This window comes from Lactuca serriola, chromosome 9 (genome assembly GCF_051521515.1).
Source record: "Lactuca serriola cultivar US96UC23 chromosome 9, Lser_US96UC23_V15, whole genome shotgun sequence".
NCBI classification, from domain to species: Eukaryota; Viridiplantae; Streptophyta; class Magnoliopsida; order Asterales; family Asteraceae; genus Lactuca; species Lactuca serriola.
In genome coordinates, this window is record NC_136416.1 from 218,197,745 (window position 1) to 218,204,522 (window position 6,778).

Here is a 6,778-nt window from a genome sequence, read left to right on the forward strand (position 1 = left end):
AATTTTCTTGTGATTTATGATTATCCCAAACATGTTATAAATAACATAATAACTTAATTAAAAGTGAAGGAAATTAACCGATTAAAAGTTATCCAAAATACATTCAAATGTATTTCAAAATTTCATAAAAGCGTATTTTATTTAAACAAAATCAATTTTAATCCCGGTTGCATTAATTGTAAGGGGTTATCGTTAGTTAGTTTCTCTGATTAATATTACTTGAGAGTTCAATTTTGGCAAATATCAATTACCATTAATGCGTAAAGATCCGTTGTTAAGATTTCCTTCCAAATTAAACATATAAACAGAAAATCAAGAAACCAACGAAACCCTAAACCTCCCCACTGCATGTGTTATATAAACACCCACTTCTTCCGCTAGATTTTTCACAACCATCCACAAACAAAACGTTGCCGGAGAACGCCCATTTTATCGCCGGAGATATAGAGAGACTGTGTTTCCGATTTGGTGTGTAAGTTCTCTTTCTCAACGTCCGATCTTATCGAACTTGGATAAATATCAAGTTAATGCGAATCTAATTGAAAACTCTTGTTTATTATCCTTTTTCTTGATTTCGCAGATAACAGAAGTTGAATATGGAAGAAAAAAAGAGATTCTATTTGCCGTGTGCAGACGACGATGGAAATCCAAATTGTTACATGTGTGGAGCCAATTTCCCATCGATGAAATTCCTGTATCATCATATGCTCCTTCACACTGATTCCGATTGGTTTGATATTTTACCATCGGAGCCATTGAAGTCCACCGTAATTGTCTGTCGTACACTTCTTTCTATCATAACATCAAGAAACTCTGATCCATTAGATGATGATTTGAAGGTTAACGACGAAAAGGGTTTCAATGATGATGATGGGGAGATTGTCGATTTGATGAAGTTTTTACCATCGTGGAAGCTGACTGGAAAAAGAGGCCGCCCGGCTGTCACGGGCAGGGGAGGCTGCCCGGCTGCATGAAGATGAATTAACGAACGAAATCAACTTCTTGCATGATAAGGTGTATCTGAAATTCTTGCAATTGAATATTGAATTTGAAGATGGGTTTTCGTCGTTTTAATCTTTCTTTTTTGTCATAAACTAATTTTTTAATGAAAATGCGGGTCAATTCATGATATAATTCTCATACATGCATGCTACAAAGTACAAAGTCTCAGAAAATCACTCCCAATTCTATCAAAAATATTAATTCTAATAGTACTAATGCTAAATATTAACATGAATAATTAGTTGAAATGAGTTGCTATAAAGTTATTAAATTTTAATACAGAAAATTTCTATTAATAAGAGTAGACTTAAAGGATTTTAATTGTAAAAAATATATTTATAATTGAGCTTTTACAACATTAAACCCAAAATTAATTAAAGAAATGTATGGTTAGTTTCTAATGACAAACTATGGGGAAAAAATCCATTTGCGTTGAGAAAGTTTCTAGAACAAACTTAAATCATGATGAACAAAATTAGAAATTAAAAACCGGTTATTGCATATACTTTTGTTATTGTAAAAAAGTGATAATATTTTGGAAGATAAGGGACCATTATTGTAATAAATTAAAAATTGGAGATGCGGGGTATCGATCCCCGTACCTCTCGCATGCTAAGCGAGCGCTCTACCATCTGAGCTACATCCCCGTTTGTTAAAAACTGTTATATGATACTTTATTTTTCTTTTTTTTAATTTCTAGAAAGCAATTTAATCAGTCCAGAATATGTGTTTCAAGTTTGAATAGATTAATATTTTGATCCACTAAAAGAAAGTCGCTTTCTTCCCTCGGTTTTCTTATGAGCATTTTCGGTAACAAAATTTTCATCCTTTGGGTACGATCATGAACTTCTTTCTTGAGGGTAAAATGGTCCAAAACAAACAAAAAAAAAATCTTCCCACTAGTAAACTTGAGAGCAAAAAGCATCAGACCAACTAAAAACGGATTTAAAATTATGTAATGAGGTTGAAATCTTCAATTAACCAAAACGAAAACAGCCCCATAAAAACAACCAATCCCGGGGTAAAATGGTCAAAGTGTAGCAAAAAACTCCCACCAAGTACAAAGCCTTTTTCTGAATAAGCATCCAATAAAACTGTTCCAATTACTGATCGATAAAGGGCATAAACATGCCAACGGAGTATAAGGATAAACCCATGACGAAAACATGCAAAGATTTTATCAGATAAAACCAAACTAAAGGCGCATAGATATTGAAACGATACATGCAAAAACAAACATATACAGAAGGAAGAAAACACACACACCAAAGTCAAGATCCCCCTACTAACACAACCATACCACACGATGTGTAGGAGAAAGAAGAGGAGTAAAACGATTTGAAAATTTTCAATATGATTAGTTGAGAAAAATTGCGTGCAGTCTTGCAGAGAAGAATATATAGGAGAAAACGAGTGCATGCGAAGAGGAGTAAAATTAACCTTTCAATATTAAATACCCAATCCTAATTAAATGGTTTCATTTTAGTTATATGTATTTTTTATTTTTAGATAATTTTTTGACAAAACAATAAAAATGGTACATGTGAATAACTGAAAATTGTTACTTTCATGCAAAAAAAAAAGTTTGGACTAGCACTACTATCCAATTTTCTTTTTTTTTTTTGAAATTTGGTCTTAAAAAAATATTTAAAATGATATATTTGCCGTTAGTATTTTTTTAAATTATTATTTATTTATTAAAATAAATAAAAAAAAGCACTCATCCTCACTACAAGAATAACAGGCTATCACAACGACACGTATCCCGACGACAAAAATCGTCGCTAAAAGGTTGTCTCTGCCAACGACAAGTAGTCTCCAAAACATTTGACTACTTTGACTAGATCTGTTTGACCTTAAAAGGTATCCAGACGACAAGTCGTCGGGACAAAGTGGGTGGGAAAGACAAAAAATTTCGCGGTCATCTGAAACTCTATGCCGACGACAAGTCGTCGGTATAGGGTAAGAATCCAACGTGGCGATCCGTGTGAAAATTTTAATTTCTTTTAATAAAGACAAAAGATAGTGCACCATCTTCACATGTCGTCGGCATTTGAACCCTATACCGACAACATGTCGTCGACATAGGATTTTACCATTACAGAAGGCATTAGTGCATCACTCATTGTTGAGTTGCATATAATCATATGTCATCGACATATGATTTTGCACCATCTTCACCAACGACGAGATATAGGTACATATTTGGTCCTTGTTTTCTTGATTGCTTGTGATTGCTCAAGATTTTAACTCCAAATTTGAGGGTTTTTCTTTTATTTTCTTAATTTGTGCTTTTCCGGTGCCCACCAGCCACCACCATCAAATCCGACCACCGAAATCCGGCCATCACATCAAAAAGAACAAAATAGGTTAGTGTTTTTTTTGGTTGAAATTTGATATATGTTTGATTCAATGTTTATAATTGTAGACTTGAACATGAAGATTTGTTTTTTGTTTTCTAATTTTTATAGTAGATGTTTATTATGTTTTTTTTGTTAATCTTTTTGTTATTTTGAAGACGAAGACTTGTTTTTTTTTGTTAGTTAAAAAAAATCTTATACCGACGACATGTCGTCGGTATGAGTTTTACCTATAAAAACTGTTGGAAACTTTTCCCGATGACAAGTCATCGGTATAGATTTATAGTAAAACTTTTTTTTTTTACCTCGAAAATCTTTCCCGACTATTCTTTATAGACGACAAGTCATCAGCATAGGTGGATCTGTACCAACGGCATCTATACTGACGACAATTTTGACTTTTACCGACGGAGCTATATCGACGACTTTGTACGGTCGACAAGTCGTCCGTATAGGTTTGACCGATGACATGTCGTCGGCATAGGTGTTGAAAAAGTCGTCGGTATAGGTCTCGTTCCTTGTAGTGACTCCCTTTATTTGCCAGGTGCATCACTTAACACCACCATCACCCGTCAACAGAAGAACCACCACCGAAAGTTGTCGTCGTTGCCGTTGTCGGAGAAAGAGAGACGAAGAGTGACACAAATGAAACTAGGGTTTGTAAACCCTAAACCACCTCAGACCAGAGAGAGAGAGAGAGAGAGAGAGAGAGAGAGAGAGAAGGTGTCAAACCATCCGTGTGCCGTTAGGGTTTGCTATGACAGGCGGCGACAAGAGGTTTCTCAGGGGGTTTCCTACCGTCGCACCATCTACATCGACCTTTAGATCTATGTCGTCCTTCATCTCCATCGTAGCTCGCCAACTCAGATCCGGAAAGACAAAAATGAAAAAGCGGCGGTCATTTAGGAAGGAAGTTTCAGATATGAATAACAACTACCGAAGTCTTCCTTCTCCGGATCGATCTGTTGAAGCATGGTGGGATGAAGACGAAGGGCGACGACATTTTTTCCGAAGAGACGAAAGACAAAGTTGGCTGCAAGATGAAGGACAACGCTAGTCCTTTGGTCCTCTATTCGTCATGAGGATCTGGATCCGCAAGACAAACAACGATGTTAGTGTTTCTAGGGTTTCGACATTTAGAGGGTGGCTATACAACAGAGTAAGTCCGACTGTTAGGTGCATTTTATGCACCTATTTTGCATGTTAATTCCGTCATTTCATAGCATTCTACTTTATAGTTCTTGCGTTTAGTTAATTATTTGGGCAACTGCATATTTCATTAAGAATGCATGGTTCTTCACTATTTTTGATTTATTTTTGCAGGCATTATGGATCATGGAGCATGGAAGTTGGAGCTTGGAGCTTTGGATCTTGAAGAGAAATGGGATCGGTCATGCCATGGAAGAAAACATGAAGACATAACCTGATTCATTGTGCATTATTATCTTAGCAAATGACTACGTTCAAAACACGGTTCATGTCACACCGGCACGAGTCGTGTTTGTCCTTTCTCATCTTATATTTGAGCAACATGACTCGTGGTGAAGCTAGGCTGAAGATGGAGCCAATACTGAAGACTTATTGGATCTTTAGCAAAAAGCATGGGCCATGCCAAGACAAATGGACATGCCAAAAACACATGGGCAAAAGGACGACCATGCTAAAATACATGGCCTTATGGCATGCACGTGAACATTAATTAAAACAGGAGAAGACATAATTTTGAGGGGCAGAGACGGTTTTTGGAACAACTGGGGGCGATTTTGGGAGAATTCTTGGAGCTTTTGAGAAGACCAAATCATTGCAAACACTTTTGATTTCATTTTAGTAAGCATTAAACATTTCAATTCCATCTTTATTCTTTTTTTGTTTGTTCTTTGCCATGTGTGGCTAAGAAACCCTAATTTCTTGTTCTTGTTCAAAAATATGTTGATTGCTTGACTTGAAGCATATGATTTGATATTTGATTTGTGATTCTATTCTAGTGATTAAGTTTTTGTTTAAACTAGAATCCTTGAATTTGATTTGTGTTTGATTGGCCACTTTCATGAATTGAATTTTTGTGTAGTTAATTAACTTTTAGGGCACTTAATCGTTCTATTAAGTTAATAACTGGTTACAAGCAATAAGTTTTCTTATTGTAAAACATATATCACATGTTTTCACACTTTCGAGCGTATGAGAAGAAATGAACATTTTTAGGAAGCTTGTACAAAACTTAATGCAATTTTTCAATACAATCTAAGAGCATGTTTAGGTTGAACTAGTAAAGCTAGGTCTAGTCAAAGAGGGTTATTTGGTTAGATAATTTGACAAGCGAGAGGTATTAGAGCATGTTAATATCTTTCAGTACCAACTTAGAATAGCAATCATGAATTACATTAAGTCATAATCAAGTTGAACAACAACATTGAGAACTGGAACTAGAACCATTCACTCAACTGTTTACAAGTTTATTTCATTTTGTACATGCTTTTAAAGTAGTTTGTTATTTTATTATTTTGATTTTGCAAACAAAACCCCCTTTGTGACCAAAGTACCATGCGCAAAGAGGTATAGACTTTTATCCCGTGTCTCTGTGGTTCGACCCTGCTTGCCTTGTACTAGTTTTTAGTACATTAAAGCAGTGCATTTGGAGTCTGTTGTACCCCTATCATTTGTTGGGTTTGACACGCTAAACACCGAACTAGTGAAGATAAATAGTTCTTCGAAGGAAGAGGCCTATGGCGGTGATAATTTACATTTTTAGATCTCTGGCCATAGTGGTGGTCCGACAAGCTCGACAGATGTCGTCATCGCCGCCGCCTGAAGCTTTTATGGTCAGGTTTTCACTGCCTTAGGGTTAGGTTTTTGTTGTCGGATTTTCCTAGATAAGATGAAGAGTGTGACACTATATCCACTTGTAGTGGAATCCAATGTTAATGGCGGCGAAAGTGGTTGTTTCCGACCAAACTAAAGAAAGAGAAATGTAGTGTCTTGGGGGTTGGGTGGGGTAGGTAGGTTTATATTCTCTTCACTATTTTATTTTAATGAAATAAATGGTAAAGTAAATAAAATGAAAAAGAAATATAAAATGAGAGGTAGATCCATCTTTTTTTTTGAATATTTGAAAACAATTAGACTAAAAACACAATAAAATGAAAGTTTTGGACTAGTAGTGTTAGTCTAAATCTTTTTGAAGCAAAGCGAAAATTTTCGATATACCAAATAGACAATTTTTGCAGTTTAGTCTGAACTTTTTAATATAATATTAGTTTGATTTCAATTAAAATATAGAAAAAATTGCAAGAATGATCCATGTGGTTATGTGAAAATTGTCACTTTGGTCCAAATAGGTTTGGACCAGCATCAGAGGTCCAAAGTTTTCATTTTTTTACGAGTTTAGTCTAATTTGGATTGAACTTTTTTGTAAAGAC

At 35.2% G+C, this 6,778-nt stretch overlaps 1 non-coding gene across 1 annotated transcript; it reads right to left on the minus strand.

The window, feature by feature from the left end:
• Positions 1–1,576: 1,576 nt before the first annotated feature.
• Positions 1,577–1,649, minus strand: TRNAA-AGC (transfer RNA alanine (anticodon AGC)). Its single transcript has one exon. It is a non-coding gene; the product is annotated as a tRNA-Ala (tRNA).
• Positions 1,650–6,778: the final 5,129 nt, after the last annotated feature.